This window comes from Sorex fumeus, unplaced genomic scaffold (assembly GCF_029834395.1).
Source record: "Sorex fumeus unplaced genomic scaffold, SorFum_2.1 ptg000013l, whole genome shotgun sequence".
NCBI lineage: Eukaryota > Metazoa > Chordata > Mammalia > Eulipotyphla > Soricidae > Sorex > Sorex fumeus.
In genome coordinates, this window is record NW_026606070.1 from 19,360,437 (window position 1) to 19,381,011 (window position 20,575).

Below are 20,575 nucleotides of genomic sequence, written 5' to 3' on the forward strand. Positions count from 1 at the left end.
GAAGGACCATAGCAACAGAACATCCCTGGATACTTGAGTTGAATGACCAGCCCGGTCAACCAAGTAAAACCCAATTTAAAGGACTATGGACTATTCCTCTCCCTTTACACTTTATCACCATATTTCCAGAGGTCTGTTTAGTGAAGTTCATCTTACCAAGACCATCATGTTCTATATTCATCAATAAACTACAGGGTGTACTAAAAGGCAAAAACATATACTTTTTTTAATAAAATAAATTTATTTATTGAATCATCGTGAGAACAGTTACAAAGCTTTCAGGTTTAAGTCTCAGTCATACAACAATGAAACATCCATCCCTTCACTGATGCACGTTTTCCACCACCAAAAACCCCAGAATACCCACCATCTCACACTCTCCCCCTACCTGTGTGGCAGATGATTTCCACATTATTCTCCCACTATTTTGATTAAAGTCACTATTTCAACAACAGAACCACCATTATCATTTGGGATTTTCCCCCAAGACTCAGACCTGCGAAAAAGGCAACATTAGACAATTTCTTTTCTATTGCTGATTATGAATAGCATATGATGTTGGATTTTAGAATTCTGAAATTTTAATTATTAAATCTGGAGGGATTTCTGCCAAAGGCCACTGGTTTGTGTGTTTCTGGGATCATGACTTTTAAGCAGCTTAATCCATAGCCAAAGGGACCATTCATGGGTGGTGACTCGGTGACTCATTGAGTTTCATTGAGGCGGGGGAAGACAAGGGCCAGGTCCACCCCAATCCCATGAGGCCCCATGTGTCTCATCACTGCTGGCCCATACCTGACTATCTAATGGCCTCTGGAATATGCCAGTCACCAGTTGCCAGGGGGAATAGGCGGAGGGACAACACCTTTTCCCACCTGGGGTGGCCCGTCACTTGTAACCTAAGGCAAAGTTCAGAGGCATTTCTGCCAAAAACAGCTTGGTTTTTCAAGATTCATTTGTGTGTCTCTGGGAGCATGACCGTTAAGCAGCTTAATCTGTAGCTGGAGGTGGAAAAAAACATATACTTTTAAGACAGAGCTAGCATCAGACTCTGTATGGAAGAAAATTTTTAAAGCCAAATTTTAAAATAAATGTGGCACTTGGAGGATTTGAGTGCATTTGTTATATTCATGAGGTCATGAGGACGTTCTCCCATTGTATGTCTCTTACCTCCTGCACAACTTGCTGGAGTCTCATGGTGCCCCCAGCACTGCTGTGCCTGAGAAAAGGTGTGTCACTGTGCTCTAGTATCAGTTCTCAGGCCTGTACCACTAGGTCGGGTATAGACAGTTGGGAGAGATCCCTAAGACCCTTAGAGCCACCTGCAAATGCATAAGCTATTATGATCAGTGTGCTGAGAACTTTAGTGGGAAAAGTAGATAACATGCACTATCAATTGGGCAATGCAATCAGATGGACATGAAGACATAATCTTAAATAAATGGCAATGATCAAATACACTGTCACAAAAATGTATGATATCTTGATGGGCTAACAGTAGATTTACATTCTGAGGGGGAAAAATATCTCTAAACATAAGAATATATAAATGTAAATCTCCAAAACTAAAAAGCAAAGAGAAATTAAAACTGAAGGAAGTAGAAAAGTTTATTCAAGAGCTATGAGACAAATGATAAAGATGAAATTAGCAAAATGAGGATAATAGGGAAAGAATAGAAAATAACTGAAAACGTGTTTTAAAATAGAATTTGAGATCATACAACAGCCAATCAAAATTAATTGAATATTCATACAAAAAACCCATATCTCTCCCTGGGAAAAATCAGCAAAACTCTATTCTGCTTTTTGACTTCATTACTTAGAGGAAAGATTAAAAGAAAATCAATATAAGCCGTGCTTGAAATAAAACATAATTTGCTGGTTGAGAATATTTGGAAAATTGGTTGAAAAGGATAAAAGAATAAACAAATGTAATAACAAAAAGGTTATGCAATTCCTATTTGAACTTTTACCATATCTCCTCAAAACACGATGCAATATGAAGAAATAGAAATGTTTGGTGCTATTGGATTATTTCTCTATGACCTGATTGCCTCTAGCATCAAGATTGTTATTTGGAAGAACCAATTTGTATATGTCACTGCTGACAGAGATAGAATCACAAATTAAGTTGCAGGAAATTAATCAAAATAATGACCTGGGTTCTAAAATCTCATATGTTGCCTAATCATAATTTAGAATTTTATTTACTTATCATGATTCTAGATTAAGATATATGACCTTTTCTATTTCTCTATTATTATATAAACTGAGGCAGCATTTATAAACCATATTTTATTATTTTTAATAGATATGAGTCCATTGAAAATTAGAAGATAAAGAGGTTCCCCATGCCATATTCTATTTTGTTTTGTTTTGGGGGCCACTTCTGGCAGTGCTTAAAGACAATTCCCAGCACCGTTCTATGCAATTGTTCCTGGTGGTGCTCTAGGGACCATGTGGTGCCAGGGATCTAAGCCAACCCATGTTCTTAATGAGAAATGAGGTTATGCAAAGTGAAAAAAAGGAACAATCTTGTTGATTATGATTATTATGGATATTTTCTGTCAATATTAGTAGATTTTAAATTCATTTGGTCAAAGTTTGACTAGAAAACATTCTGTCTTATGATTTTTTGTTCTTCGATTTGATGGGTTGGGAAGGATGTTTTTCTGTTGAGTTTGCCAGTCCAATCTTTCGTTTTGTGCTTTCCAAATGCTTGCATCAATTTACATGCCTTGAAATAAAATGTTAATTATTTTCTTGGCAATGTGTTCAGACAACACATTCATGGATCACCTATCTGTGTTTGTTATTTAATTGTATTATTATATTAGTTTCTGATGAAGAAGCTAGTTTCTGTACCCATTTGTTCAAATACTTTCTCTGCAAATATTTATTGTTTACTGGGTCTGAAACACTATTATATTCATGCCAATCATAATTTAAAATTAAAGTGCTGAAGATGTTCAGTAAAAAGAGAATAGGAGAAAAAAAGAATTAATTAATGAATTTCTCATCTGTTTTTCATGGAGTTGACTCCTAAAGGTATTTTTCAAATTGTGTTTATACCTGTTAATTCAATTTTTCATTTGTTGTGAGATTATTGATGACTTGAATTTGTCTAACTAAATGATGGTTTTTAATATTAATGGCTACATTTATTTTTTCTGATCTACATAAAATAATACTTGCATTACAGGAGGATACAAACATTAAGAAAAAAACATAAATCAAATGCAGCAGATCACATAGTCTCCCTTAGTAGATTTAACATTTGACTAAATGGAATTTTAATAATACATCAGTTAGCAACACATTGAATATTTGAGTTAAATTGTTGGATAATTTTATTAGTAGCTTTTCTCTTTATGTAATAGCAATGGTGTTTCTGACTTCTAATTTTTCAAGTATATTTATCTATGCTATTGATAACAGAAGCTTGACTTGTCTTATAAAAAATTATTTGTTAACTGTGGAAAATTTTCATTGAGTAGTTAGAGACTGGATATAACCTATTTTCTCTATCTGTTAGGGCTTTTGTTGTTTGGGTTTGGTATGCTAATCCACTATAGTTATGCTCAATTCATATCTAGCAGGCAAATTAATACATAACCTAATTATATCAGTGCTTTGTGTTGGATTATTTTGGCAAATTTATACATATTTTTATGAACTCAAATGGACAGACAGAGATTATCAAGGACACCCAAGTCAAGTACTTCCCCATGCATGGAAACATGAAAAAGAATATGTTCAGTTCTATTAATAGATTTGTTTAAAGTACCTCTTTCACACTTTTTCCTTTGCTAGTTATTATTTCTACTAAAGTTTTGAGATATTGTCTAAATTTTTCTCTTAAAATTTATGCATTTGTTTAAGGTTTATTTTCTGTATTTTAAAATGTTAAATAGAGGTGGGAGTGATAGCTCAATAAGCTGGTACATGTTTTGCATGGTAAAGTTTGATTCCTGACACCACATGGTTCCCTGAATGCCTCTGAGAGTTAATCTGAGAGCAGAACCAGCAGAAACCCCAAAGCAAATTTTTAAATGAATAATAAATATTTAATTAATGCTTCTGTGTACAATAATCCCTGTTACAGTTCCTGTCTATTATCTATAACTCAACAAGTCTCAACCCTGTACTTTAGGACTTTTGAAAGGTGTGTTTTTAATGTCTACATTTTTGTTTCTAGAGAGGATAATGTAAATTCATAGCTTATAGTTTATATAAATTATTACTCAGTATACCTTAATGTTAAGTTGTAAGTCCAAAATAACCTTTTAATCAGCTGTGAAATTTCTGGATTTCTGTTATGAGAAATCATGGTATTTTTTGTCAATTTTTTTGTATTTTTTTTACTAGTTTTAAATATATTTCTTGAACTTGTGTGCTAGACTATATGTGAGACTGTGAGTTCTATGAAAGCAGACACTGTATTTTAAGCTTCATAACTTCTTCAGCATTTTGCTCAGTGTCTGGCACAGAGTACAATATGGAAACACATAGAAAGTGCATCTAAGACAGACTTCTAATTTGGAGTAGAAGAGAAAAAAATTGCAAGTAGAAAATTGAATCTTAATAAGTTCACTCAAAGAAAGAGAGTATGGGATATTTGAGATATTTAGACAAACTATTTAAAAGATTTGAGGTGAACAAAAGCATGGAGTATTTTGCAGATTGAATAGTCCTCAATTTAATTACGGTGTCAAGTGTGTAAATGTGTTTGAATAATTTGTTGAGGAGAGATTGTAGACAATATGCATGACATGGTCATGAAACTTGAATTTTATCCTAAAATTAACAACAACTCATTGTTTTGTTTTAAGCAGTTTGTGAGAGACTTTCTCCTTCATTCCTTCATTCGTTACTGCCCTCTGTTCCTAGCTCCATTCCCTTTCTCAGTGGTCTGTGTATAGTAGTTCGTAGAAGATTATAGGATATCATTCTACAAATAAATTATTGCAATCCACACAAAACAGCACTGGAATCTAAAGTAAAAAATAACAGGCTTAAAATGTACAGGCTGGGATATCAAACTCGAAACTTGGGTTGAGAGATTTTGGTGACAAAACCTAGATAATAAAAAAATAATCATAACAATCACAACCATCCTGTTATTCGTCGATTGCCTCGAGCAGGCCCCAGTAACGTCTCTTCGTCCTAGCCCTGAGATTTTTTTTTTAAAGTGCCATATTCAAGACTCTTTCAGAGTTAGGAGAATGAGACCCTTCATTGTTACTGGTATTTGGCATATTGGGTAAGCCACGGGGAGTTTGCCAGACTCTGCCGTGTGGGCAGGTTACATTCGGTAGCCTGCCAGTTTGTCTAAAGTAGGAATGAGATGATAAGATGTCTTCGACTGCCGGAGCCCTGGTCGGGGCAGGGAAGAAAACTCAACCCGCTGAAAATATTAAAAATAATAATTATTAATATTTTGTTTCTCAGTGTGAATGTCGGCACAGTTTATTGTTGTCAGGAATATTGTTAGAGCTAGATATCAGGAGATGAGTTTTCTTTTGTACATTTTGGGTTTTAGTTGTTGTCTATATAGCAGTCCAGTATAGAGAGTCAGAGTAGATACTTGAGAATTGAATTTAAGTGAAAATAGTTTGAGAGTTAATCACAGAAAGCTCTGGTAGAAAAAGCATGGGAAGTATAGTAACATGCTACTAGCAAGATACGTGAGTGAGAAACTCGAGTTTTGTCCCATTGGAGTTCTGTGATCTACTCTGTAGGACACATCTCAGGGCTTTTCCACTTAAGGCTAGAGGGGACTATGTCAACCAACTCTGGCCTGAAATTTGTTGAAGCTTTTTCCTGGGAGCTAGCTTTTCACTCTTGCAGATTATATTGTACACAAGATTCTAACATAATCCTTCCATCAAAGAATGCCCACAAGCTGAGAGTCACATAGATCTGGCAGTAAGAAGCGATGTCAAGTGTATAGGTGCTCGGAGCACCAACAAATTTTTCATAATATATGGTTTATTTTGTCTGTAAAGATATTTCTGAAAGCACTAACACTGAAAAAGTATTAACAAAGTTAAGACAGTATAATGAGACCATTCAGAGAGTTTAAGATGTGATAGAAAACACTGGAATTTAAAGGATAACATAGGAAAAATATAAAACTGAGTATCTTCTTAATAAGTAGATTTAAGAAACATTTATTGCATTGTCATTGTCACTGTCCTCCTGTTATTCATAGATTTGCTCAAGCGGGCCCAGTAATGTATCCATTGGAGATTTTTGTTGTTACTGTGTTTGGCATATCGAATACATCACGGGTAGCTTGCCAGGCTCTGCCGTGCGGGCGAGATACTCTCGGTAGCTTGCCAGGTTCTCCAAGAGGGGCGGAGGAATCGAACTCGGGTTGGCCATGTTGGCTGCATGCAGGGCAAACGCCCTACCCGCTGTGCTATCACTCCAGCCCTTATAGTACCATATTATTTATATTTTTATAAAGTAATGAAAATGAAGTATATTTGTATGTTTATATTTTAATAAGCTGTGCTATTAGAGATCTATCTGACATAGAAACATACTAGTTATAATAAACTGAATGAATTAAAGACCATCTGAATATTTTATTAATTTGCAAGGTGCATACAACATAGGGTTTACCCCTTGCTCTGTGCTCATGACCAATATTGGTGGTGTTCAGGAAGGGTATGTGGTATTATATATGTATAGATGTTGGGTGAATCCCTGGAGGTTCTCAGTACCACTGAAATGGCTCAGGTATCCCTGATACCATAGAGCAAGAACAGTACCACATCTCTGGGCCATTGATTGAACCACTGCACAGGTTGGCTAGAATTGTAGTCTTGGATCCTAGAGCCCCTGAGCATTACCTTAGATTGCCCTTTAGTACTTTCTCTCTCTCTCTCTCTCTCTCTCTCTCTCTCTCTCTCTATCTCCTTTTTGTTTTAAATCTCTGTTTAAGTGTTTGTAAAACTCTCTGAAGATTTTCAGTTTGCTGATTAGTAGACTACTTTTCTTAGTGCCATATTGTGACCTTTTCTCACTGGAATTATTAGAAGCAATTAAAGAAAGTGTTTATACTTAATTAGAAATTTTAATAACTGACTCTGTTAGGCTATTTTGATGCCTGACAGAGATTTATGAAAAGGGATGAGTTCTGAAAATATTACTTTCCCTTTGGCCTAAAAAACTTCCTTGGGATAGAATTGAAAGAGTAAGCTTAATATTTTTAGCACAGTTTTAGACATATGGCAAAAGTGGATGTAAACACATAGAATTGCCATATCCTTTTGTGTCCATTCATACAAAATCCTTACCTCGATGGATAGTCTGCATCACCCTGGTGTATTTGCTTGTTGATTCAACTGACTTAACACATCATTGCTTCAAAATTGCATAGTTTATATTAAAAATTACTCCAAACTTCACATTCTAGGAACTTTAACAAATGTTTATTGACATATAATCACTATAATACATATAGAAAAGTTATGCTGCCCTAAGAATCCTCTTTACATGTTCATTACTTCCTGCCCCATTCAAGTACTTTTCAGAAGACAGAAATTGATGAACAGAGACTTACAAGGATTCATTTACTCTTCATCCTCCACAAATTATTCCATTATCTTGGCCATATGTCCAAAGTTGAAATCACCAAAATTAAGATGTAAGAATAAAAACATAGGTTTAGTCTGGAATGAGGTGTTGGTTTCAGCCCATTTTGAAACACTTTATATTAAGGTTATTTCTCAAATCTATATGCATATTTTATGTTTCCAAATATTTGCATACATTTTATATTAATTATAATTGATACATAATTCATTTGTTTCCAAATCCTTGGAAAATTAACTATAAGATTTCTGACAAAATATTTATTTTCTTTAGATGTTCATATGCATCAGTTAACCTAAGATTTTATATCTGGATTCAACTTCAAGTCATGACCTGTATTTTCAAGGCAGATTTCTATGTGATTTGCTCTATAGTGATTAATGAATATGAAATCCCAAATGATGTGTTGCTATTACTATTTAGGAAGTAATCCAAAAGAGAAAATTTATGCCAGAATGCAAATGAATTATTTTTCTAAGCATTAGTTGGTCAATGTTGTTATATTAGCACACTTAGAAATGTATTCCATCCAAGTGAATTAACTGTAGAATATTAGGAAATATATCTATCACGAGCAGAAATATTAAAACAATATTGTTTTTGAAAATTATTATTTCCTTCATTTATTGGGTGTCAAGTCAAATAATAATAGATAAATTAGAGCAAAATTCATTTTCAAATGTTTGTAACATTTTTAGATTCAATGTATATTCTGTGTCTTTTCTCTGCTTCTATTCTAGGTGTTATTTCATAAGTAATCTTATATTTTTATTTAGAAAGGATATATACTTCCTGGCCTGGAACAATACCACAGTGGGTAGGGACTTTGCCTTGCAAGCAGCCGACCCAGGTTCAATTCCTTTGTCCCTCTTGGAGAGCCCGGCAAGCTACTGAGAGTATCCTGCCTGCATGGCAGAGCCTGGCAAGCTCCCCTTGGCATATTCAATATGCCAAAAACAGTAACAACAAGTCTCACAAAGGAGATGTTACTGATGCCCACTAGAGCAAATCGATGAACAATGGGAGGACAGTGGTATATACTTTCTAAGGAAAAGTTAATCTATACCTACTACTATTATCTAAAATTAACGGTAATAGTTAAGCTTTAATAAGTCTATGATTTTTCTTGTACCAATAGATTTATGTATTTTCTCCTTTTCTTTTTGTTCTTTTCAATCATATTTAACATGGTAATATAAAGCAAATAATATTGCTATTGGCTTCTAATATTTTACTTAATATGCTTACCTTTCAATCATATACTCTATAGTTGAATATTATTGCACTATGTTGGCTCTTTATGTTAAAAATTTATCAAACGGCTACATGCAAAATAATGGACTCACAACTCTTCCTAACACCAGGTACAAAAGTAAGATCAAAATGGATTAAAGAGCTCAACATCAGACCGGAAAACATAAGGTATATTGAAGACAAAGTTTGCAAAACCCTCTATGACATTGAAGCTAATGGTATCTTCAAAGATGCCACGCCACTGGCCGAGCAAGTGAAAACAGAGATAGATAAATGGGACTATCTTAAACTAAGAAGCTTCTGCACCTCCAAAGAAACAGTGATCAAAATACAAAGACAGTCTACAGAATGGGAAAGGATATTCGCCGAATACACATCTGACAAGGGGTTGATATCAAGGATATATAAAGTACTGGTTGAACTCCACAAGAAGAAAACATCCAACCCTATCAGAAAATGGGGCAACAAAATGAACAGAAACTTTCTCAAAGAAGAAATTCAAATGGCAAAAAAGCACATAGAAAATGCTCTACATCATTAATCATCAGGGAGATGCAGATCAAAACCACAATGAGATACCATCTCACACCTCAGAGCCTGGCCTATATCCAAAAGAACAAAAGCAACCAATGCTGGCGCGGATGTGGCGAGAAAGGGACACTCCTTCACTGTTGGTGGGAATGCCGACTGGTTCAGCCCTTTTGGAAAACAGTATGGACGATTCTCAAAAAATTAGAAATTGAGCTCCCATTTGAGCCTGTAATAACACTCCTGGGAATATATTCCAGAGAGGCAAAAATGTATAGTCGAAGTGACATGTGCACTTGTTTGTTCATTGCAGCACTCTTTACAATAGCCAGAATCTGGAAAAAAACCTGTGTGCCCAAGAACAGATGACTGGTTAAAGAAACTTTGGTACATCTACACAATGGAGTACTATGTAGCTGTTAGAAAAGATGAAGTCATAAAATTTACATACAAGTGGTACAACATGGAAAGTATCATGCTAAGTGAAATGAGTCAGAAAGAGAGGGATAGACATAAAAAGATCGCATTCATCTGGGGGACATTAAGTAACAAAATATGAGATTAATACCCAAGAATAGCCGAGATCAGTATCAGGAGGATTACTCCATGGCTTAGAGGCCAGCCAGGCATTCTAGGGGAAAGGGGCGCTCAGATAGAGAAGGGAGCACCAAATAAAAGGTGTTTGGAGCATCCTCCCAGGATGGGAGATGCATGTCGAAAGTAGACTATGGATCGAACATGATTGCCACTCAATGCCTCTTTTGCAGACCACAACACCCAAAAGGAGAGAGAAAACAAAAGGGAATGCCCTGCCACAGAGGCAGGGTGGGATGGGGGTCGGAGAGATACTGGGATCCATGGTGGTGGAAAATGGGCACTGGTGGAGGCATGGGTATTTGATCATTGTATAATCAAAACCCAAGCACAAATATTTGTAAGTCTACAACTTTACCTCATGGTATTGTACTTCATGGTATTTCACGAATAAAAATATAAAAAAAATTAGTCAAAAATTTGTAGTCAAAAGAAAGTGATGGGTAAAGTAGAAGGATATGGGGTTTAATGTTTCTATCTTCCTATTATAATGGTTAAGATCTATACTAAACTTTTAGTAATCAAATTAATGAATATAACCTCACTAGGAAAGCAGTAAGGCTTTCATCAGTTTGGCAAAGAAAATTTGTTTTGTCTTTTAAACTAACCAAGCAATTTCCTGATATTTGTAAACAAACTCTATTTTATGTATTTCATTATGATGTAAAGAAACTTGTTCATGGGGGCATGTATTTTTAGTGTGTTTACAAATGATTTAGAGAATAGTTATTTAAATTGAATGATACTTTCATTTTCATTTTATCTGCTAAATTTATTTATCCTGTTCAGTGACCGAGCATGTCACTGGTAATGAGAGTCTGGAAAACACAATTGTCATCATGAGTAGCTGAGAGGAAAGATCTCCTCTTTAAAAGAACACTTCTAATCAGAAATATCTTGATGAGTCATAGTTAACAAAGACCTTCTCTCTTGTTATTCAGCCAACAACACAGAATAGGGGTAAATTATAAATGTAGTGCATGACACATACACACTGCAGCTGCAAACAAGAATAAATTCTGATGAAAGAATATACATCTAAGATGTTGGGCATTACGTTGTTTAAGTGTATTTAAGTCTGTTTGTTATATTTCCATTTTAATTTCAGAGCACATAATAAAATACTATTAATGTCCAAAAAATTACAGAAAAACCTAACAATGTATTTGAACTCTTGAAAATATTAAGACAGACCCTCAGGACCTCTCCTCCTTTTAAAAATCCCTGGTGGTTTCATATACATTTATTGCTTCAAATTCTGTCATCAGGCTAACTTCTTATGTAACACTTGGATCAGACCTAAGTCCTAAACTTTAGCCTCTTAAAATTATCTCTCTTCTCAGTGCTATCAATTAAGAGTAAGTAGATACTTCAGTCATAAATGTCATTTTATACACACGTAATGGCAGCTACTTTATTTAAATATCCTTTATAATGATTCCCTCTTTGAAGGCCATATTTTTTTATACTCCTCATTATCTTCACAACAACTATTAGATGCTTTTCTTTATTCTGTAAATAGAATCTGTCTCACTGTGTATTAGTTCAAGTTTCTTAATCTCTCAAATGATTATAGACTTATTTTCATGCATATATGTCTTTATACATAATTATATTCATAGCATATTCTTGGAGACTTGAGAATTAATTTAAAATATTAGACAGATCATGCATTTTCTACTGAAAATACCTCAATGTGAAAGTTAACATATATTTATAATGGCCTACACACAATTTTGACCACTACTAAAAATGTGATTTCATACCCACTGACTTAGATATAGCTACTATGGCATTCCTGAGTTTCTGACACCAAATCCATAAAAAGACAATACAAAACAATATTAACTATGGATCAGTATACTCAGAATACAGATTTAGCTGTTGTCACTGTCCTCCCATTGTTCATTGATTTGCTCGAGCGGGCCCAGTAACGTCTCCATTGGAGATTTTTGTTGTTACTGTGTTTGGCATATCGAATACATCACGGGGAGCTTGCCAAGCTCTGCTGTGCGGGTGAGATACTGTCGGTAGCTTGCCTGGTTCTCCAAGAGGGGCGGAGGAATCGAACTCAGGTTGGCCATGTTGGCTACGTGCAAGGCAAACGCCCTACTGCTGTGCTATCGCTCCAGCCCACAGATGTAGCTATACTAACAAATTATAGGAAACAGAAAACAATAGTATGTGAAAAATATTATACTGAAAAATATCCTGAAATGCAGATTAGATTAGTATTTGAAATACCAATCAACAATAATATAATTATAGGATACAAACAATATGATTACTCTAATAGATGAAATAAGTGTTGACAAATTATTCATCTATGTGTGGCAAAACCATACAGTAAATTGCCAATAGGAGAAACATTCCTATGACAGAAACAGAGTAAAAATGGAAAAACTGCCAAATATTATTGCATTTAATAATAAATATTGAGTCTTTTTCTCCCAATATTAAAAAGTATTTATTATCTTCCAGCTTCTATTAACATTGCACTTGAAGCTTTAGTCAGTACAGCAATTCAAATAGAAGGCTAAAAACTAATAGAATTTGAAAGAAAGAAAAATATTGTCTCTTTGAATACAATATGACTAGTGAAATGTATAGAGAAGCTGGAATTGATTATTGAGTTTAGCAAGATTAAAGATATAAAATCAGCATACAAATATCAACTGTTTTTCTATATTCCAACAATGTAGCACTGTAGCATTGTAGCACTGTCCTCCTGTTCATCGATTTTGCTAGAGCAGGCCCAGTAATGTCTTCATTGTGAAACTTGTTACTGTGTTCGGCATATCGAATACATCATGGGTAGCTTATCAGGCTTTGCTATGCGGGTGAGACTCTCCGTAGCTTGCTGGGCTCTCTGAGAGGGGCAGAAGAATCGAACCTGGGTCAGCCATGTTGGCTTTGTGCAAGGCAAATGCCTTACCTGCTGTGATATTGTTTCAGCTCATTCCAACAACGAACAACCAGAAATTTAAACTAATATAATTGTTTTAAATTATAATAAATTTAAAATATAAAATTTAAATTGAGAATTTTTCAAGAATTTAAAAAACTGAGCAATAAGAAATCCATTAAATGAAACCAAAATAGGTGTAAAACTATATGCATACAAAAACTATAAGTAATTATGAAAAAAATTTTTAAAGTCCTAAGTCAAAGGTAAGGTATACCTCTTTTATAGTTTATATGGATATTCTGATTTGATATAATCTCCAACAACAGTACCAGAAGTCATTAGTAAATTGATTCTAAAATCATAATTCTTTAAAGAAATGGATAGAGAAATGATGCAATGGTTAGGCAGTTGGCTTGTAAACTGACGATCTGTGTTTGATCCATGACATTATCTTTGGTCCCCTATGTCCTCTTAGCTAGAAGGAAGACATGAGCACAATTCGGTTTGCTCCCTCCACTTCCCAAGAAAGAAAGAAAGAAAAAAAAACGACAGGATGCATAATGTCCAAACACTCTGAAAACATTTCAAAACTAGTGGACTAACACTTGTTCATTTTACAACTCATTATAAAATTATATTCATCAAGGCAGTGTACTGTGGCCATAAATGCAGCCAAACAGATAAATAGAACAGAGATATAAGCCACAAATAGATAAATCTATGTTTAAACCTAAACATAAAACTCATGATTGACAAAGATAAAGTGTTGGTTTCTAACATATGATTCTGGAACATAAATATCTATATGTAAAGCAACCAAAAACATATGAACCACACTTCATACTTCACACAATACTAAGAACTTTTCTGAGCTATGTACACCATATTTCACATAATATGTATATAAAATGTAAATGTATATATGTAGTTTATTGAACTGTACACTAAAAATGAGTTTTGTTGTGAATGTTAATTCATTTCTTAGATACTGTGTCACAATATATAGAATAGTAAGATTTGAAAGTTGAACTAATTAAAAGTTGAAATGCCTGATTTTTAAAAGATCTAGTTGAAATAAAGGCAAATCATAAATTCAGAGAGGAAATATTTGCAAATCATGTACCTAATAAATTCCTTGTTAATTCACCCAGAATCTCAAATTCAATAATAAGTAAACTCTATCCAATAAAATACAAGTCAAAATTTTGAAGACACTTTACAAATGAAAGTATAGAGATGTCCCAGGGTCCAAGTGTTAATGCAGTGGGAAGGGTGCATGCAGTGGGAAGGGTGCATGCATCCAACCTGTATTTGGTCTCTGGCATCCCACATGATGCCCTGAGACACCAACAGAAGTGATTCTAGACTGCAACACTAATCCCTTAGCACTGCTGGATGTGGCCCTCAAACAAACAAACAAACAAAAAAACAAGAACATACAGATGATAAACCTGAAATGACATTTAACATCATCAGCCATAAATAAAAACAACTTAAAACACAATGTCATACAGTTAAAATATATATATTAGAAAGACTAAAATTAAAAATCAAATGCTTATGAAGATTTAGAGCGATAACTCTTGTGCACTGCTTGGGGAAGTATTAGTTCAGACATCAGTAAATGAATTCAATCCTTTCTTGTTGGGGAGCCTCCCAAAAGTGTTTTTCCTGGTACCATTTAGCCAGTTGTACTGGAAGACTCAATTCTGGGGCCTGAAAATGCGACACTGCAAAATATCTAGGGAGAATCAGGTCACCCATGTGGTGCTTGGGGCCAGCAGGGCTGCTTCTGGCAGTGATTTAATAATAAGGCTTTAACATGCACCTATCAGACTATTTAGCTATTCCATTCCTAGAGAGTTATCCAAGATATATGAAGGTATATGTTCATCCAAGTAGATGTGCATGAACAAATCTATAAACTTTTGATCAGAGTGATTTTGTAAAGGTATATTTCCATCCAAATACATATATATGAATGGATATATAACTTATGATAACAGGGACTTTTGAACAATCACCAAATGTTTTAGAAACAACTTAGCTATCAATAAACAAACACTTAAGCAAATTATGATATTTCTCTATTCATAAAATGTTGAAATACTATGTAGCATAAAAAAATAAATCATTGACATACACAACTCTACATGGGCTGGAGTGATAGCACAGTGGGTAGGGCATTTGCTTTGCACACGGCTGACCCTGGTTTGATTTCTCTGTCCCTCTCAGAGAGCCTAGCAAGCTACTGAGAGTATGCCTCCTGTATGGCAGAGCCTGGCAAGCTCCTCATGGCATATTCAATATGCCAAAAACAGTAACAACAAGTCTCACAATGGAAATGTTACTGGTGCCCACTCGAGCATCGATAAACAATGGGAGGACAGTGCTACAGTGCTATGTCTTATAAAATGATGTTCATAATGATATTAGGCAGGTCAATGTTTAGGCAGAAATGGGGAGAGGATCAGAAATGTCAGGAGGAAAGATTACAAGGAAGAATGAAAAGATTTTGAGGTGATAGATATAATACATTTTTAGATATAGTTGATGAATTTTCAGATATATGTTTGTCTATGTAAAATTTTACAAAACTTCAGTTATCAGATATGTATAACTTATTGGTAGTCTGTAGTGCTTTAGGGCTCGAGCAGTGTCATGTTCATAGGCCCTAACACTGAAATGCCCACGCCCTTGGCTAGCACAGGAGGCGCTAGCCCCCGGGCCCCCGCATCACCATTTGTACAGTCTCCACACCACTAGAGTAAAATCTCTAATGAAAATGATCAGATATGAAGGTGTGGAGTTGAAAAACCAACATGGGCAGACAGCTGACAAAGCCAATAATCTCTGTATTGTCCTCTTGCCTGGCCATAGTGGCTGTGTCTTGGGGACCGTAGTTCTGTGTTACTCAAGCTCAGTTCCTGCCTAGAGTTTTCTTTCCTTGCCCTGTACAAGCACTGTAATACTGTCTGTCCTCCTGTTGTTCATCAATTTGCTAGAGCGGGCACCAGTAACATCTCACAACAAATTGTGAGACCTGTTACTGTTTTGACATATCGAATACTGCACGAGGAGCTTGCCAGACTCTGCCGTGTGGGCGAGATGCTCTTGGTAGCTTGCCAGGCTCTCTGAGAGGGGCAGAGGAATCGAATTCGGGTCAGCCATGTGCAAGGTAAGCACGCTACCTACTGTGCTATTGCTCCATCCCTGTATAAGATTGACTCTAAACTTCACTATTTTGCTGACATACATTCACATTAAAAGTCTCACAATGGAGACGTTACTGGTGCCTGCTCAAGCAAATTGATGAACAATGGAAGGACATTGCTACAGTTCTGTAAGCACATTATTAAACCTTGAGAATGCAATACTTATTATCTTTTATTACACTGGCAGTTTGAAGGAGAGCATTTTATTAATTTTAAAATTTCAATCATATTTTCTAGTAAGCACTAATCTATTTTATATTGATTATTATGCTAAATATTTATGTGCAGTAGTATATTGCTGGGACATTATTAAAATATTTGTAAAGATTGAAAGGATGTTCCTTTTCAAGAGCATAGAAAATAGTTTATATACATATATTTGCAATTTGTACCAAAATCAAATGGTACATAAAATTTTAGGTATTGGTATTTATTTGGCAGGTTAAAGGAAATTTATACTTTAGTTTGCATATAACATTAAAGATCTCTTTGATTGACTCAAGAGACATCTCAGAGTTTTAAATTTTGATGTGGTACCTATAGCAGAACATTTTAATTAGTCAAGCCTAAGTGACACAGGAGCATATGGAACTGGCAATAATCTGGTTGCAGAATGATTGAACAGTTCTGGGTGAAACAAGTTAAAGAGGATAATCAACATTAATGTTAATTTTTTTTAGCATTAATGACTCCTTAGTTCAAAGCTTCATAGCTTGCAGGTGTCCATCCAGATGCCACACATTAAAATGGTCCTTAGGTGCACACAGAGTCACTCATGCAGGGCAGAGAATGGCAACCAGCATGGAAAATTGTTCTCCAGATGAAGACACTGAGGGGACTTGCTTCAAGTTTCACATCTTTGACATTCATAAAGATTAGCCCCTACTCAGACTTAAAGATATTTTAATTTTAAAATGATATACATAAAATTGAATATATTTATGAAAGAACAATTTGCATGTGTCGTCCGAAATCATCTTCAAACTCACAGAATGACTATAAACATCACAACAGCACATTTGGGACCAGAGAGTTATTATAGAGATTCAGGCACATACCTTGCATGGAACTGACCCCAGTTTGATCACTGCAATAGCATGGTTCCCCATGCATTAATGAGTATATCACTGGAGGCCCCTGAGCACCTCTCAGTATGGTCCTATAGAGGCCCTTAGCACCACAGAGTTTACTCCCCAGCACTACAGGACCTGAGAAGCACTGCATCCTCAACTCCTTGCATTGAACCATCAGAACTTTTAGCTAAGAATTGCTAGGAGGTACCTCCCCGAGAGCTACTTGGGATTCAGTGCTCAAATACAGCTCATTATTACATCCCTACAAATATGCTTATGTACAAATACACACACAGAGAGCAAATAAAACTGCCTTACTACTGAAACTATAAAGCACTAGATCTCAGAGATAGTAGTACAATGTATAATTGCATCAAAAATATCAAATACATGGAGAAAGCCTAGAAAACTATGTGAAATATATGTATACTAAATCACGGTCATGGTCCTCCCGTTATTCATCAATTTGCTTCGAGTGGGCCTGGTAATGTCTCCATCATGAGACTTGTTGTCACTATGTTTGGCATATTGAATAATGTCACGGGTAGCTTGCCAGGCTTTGCTGTGCGGGCGAGATACTCTGGGTAGCTTGCCAGGCTCTCCGAGAGGGGTAGAGGAATCGAACCCGGCTTGGCCGGGCTGGCTGCACACAAGGCAAATGCCCTACCACTGTACTATCATTCCAGTTTGGCATCAATATGGTGACCCTCCGGGAGTGCAGGACCACCAGTTTGCCTAAGGAGGAGTGAACTGGCCCAGGTCGGAAATGGAGCAGGTCAAAACTCCCGTGCTGTCTTCTAAATATTGCAAGATATTTTTAAATTTACATAAGACACAAAGTAAGTAAAAGATGTCTGTATTCATGGTTTGGAAAGAATATCACTGTATCACTATCATCCTGTTGATCTTCGATTTACTCAAGTGTGCTCCAGTAACATCTCCATTCCTCCCAGCCCTGAGATTTTAGCAGCCTCTTCTTACTTGTCTTTTCCCAACAATTGGAGGGTCTTTCAGGGTCAGGGGAATGAAACCAATTGTTGTTATTGTATTTGGCATATCGAATACTACGTGGGGAGCTTGCCCAGGCACTGCCTGTGCAGGCAGGATACTCTTGGCAGCTTGCCCGGCTCTCTGAGAAGCAAAAATGGGTAGAAAGTTTATAATGTGTCACACAGCCACTTCAAAAAGCGGCCTGGAGTATGGCAGTGGTTAGGTAGTGGAGGTCGACTACTGGGCTGGGTCCCTTGGGGTGGGGAGGGCTCTTCCCTGCCCCACAGCCTGGCATGGAGTCCGATGGCATGGTTCTTGGGGGCCTCCTTTTATACTCCCATCTGGGAGGAGCATCTGTGAGTTCCGGAGGGTGACCGATGAGATTATCTGGTGTGGGCAGGGTGTGGCTTACGGGTGTGATCCCTGAGTCACCTGAGACTGGGGAAAACAGGCAGAGAATCTCTGTTCTGGTCCCATTGAGTCCAGACTTCAAAGTCACAAAGTTCTGTATTGCGGAGTCCCATGGAAAGAATAAGCATTATAAAAATGTTAAATTTGTGTCCTTTTTTTAAAAATGTAGAATATCATTGCGTGTTCTTATATTGGAAGATTTAATGTTATCAAAAGTGAGAATTCTACTTAAAGTACTATACTGATTTAATTCAGTCTCTAAAAATACCCAGGATATTTTTAAAATACCTAAGTAAATGCTGAAGTTTACACGTAGCAATAACCTGCCCCAATCCCCAATAGCCAAAGCAATCTGGAAAAATGATGATAGCAGGCTTCTCTTACCCCAACTTTAAATTATAGTATAAAGTCAAAGTAATCAAAATAGTGTGGTATTGAAATAAAGATAGAATCTAAGAATAATGGAATGAGAGTTCAGTGACAATCCTCAGATTTATGGAGAGATGATAACAAATAAAAGAGTAAAGCATTTAAAAGTTGAGCTTGAAAACCTCTTCAACAAGTGGTTTTAGAAAAACTGTTCAGTCATATGTGAAAAAAATGATCTCCAACTCCTATCTCACACCATGCACAGAGTCAACTCATAAAGGGAATAAAGACCTTGATATAAAACCTGATTTCATGAAAGGGCGAAGGACTATGGATTGGAGAAAGACAAGCTCTAACAACTGTGGTGTTATGGAAAGTAACACCACACTTATTTAGTGGTTATGGAAACCACTAGGTAGCCAAGTAGAAAAAGAAGACCAATTTATTTTACACACAAAAATAAGATGGTTTTGTATATTATCATATATATAAAAATGGATTAAAGATTTCTACATTAGACTATAAGTCAACCATAAAACATAGAGAAGAAAAGTTACACATTTCAGAATCTCAACATCAAAAATGTACTTGGAAATTTAGCTCTTAAAATTATCAAGAAAATTAGAGCTTGAATTAGCTCAGAGATAAAAGCAACCTTAAAAAATGGTGTTACATAAAATTCAAAAGTTTTCCACAGCAAAAGAAACTACCGAAAACAAAAAGGCAACATAACAATTGGGAGAAGATATTTATACATTATATGTTAGACAAAGGTTTTATATCCAAAGTATATAAAGATCTCAATTCTAAAATAAAAAAGTAAGAAGTACAATAAAAATCAGCAAAACCTCCCTATAGACACTTCTCCAAGGAAGACGGATAGTCTAGAGACAAAAAAAAATATGCTCAGGATCACTTATTATTAGCAACTAGAAATCAAAACTTAAAGTGATATTGTCTAACACAGTTAAGATTGAATTACATCAAAAACTTTGGAGAGATGTGTTGGAAAGAATTTGGAACAAAAGGAGCTCCACTAGAGAGTTAGAGGAAATGTGAATTGATGTAGCCTCAATGAAAAATAGACTGACAAATATATTAAAAGATAGAAATAGAAATGCTATATGATCCAGAAATGGCTCAACTAGACATTTATTTAAGATATAAAAACAATAACTTGAAAGAATATTTTGAAAATAGCCAAAAGAATCAGTTTGTCAATTTATAGTACTATTACTTTTCCTATGACTTGATAAAATTTATATTATTCTTTGTTGGCTATATCAGCATTTAACAGCATTTAACATTTTTGCATTTTCAATAGTGTTATATCACTGGGAAATTCTTTATTGTGAAGGTATGTTGTCTTTTATTCCAGCATCATTTCCTTTGGGACATAGTTCTTATTTTCATCAGAACTACTTTTCTCAATTATTTAAGAAGATTCACCTTTGATAAACTCCTCTGATTACATTGGGTAGAGTTTCTCTGTTAAAGGGCCATTGTCAACATTTCCATGGTAGTTGTTTCAACTAAAAATTTATGCACAATTCATATCCTTCACACACACACAAATTCTGTAAAACTTTATACCCACTACACACATTATATTTCTGTTATGAGACTCA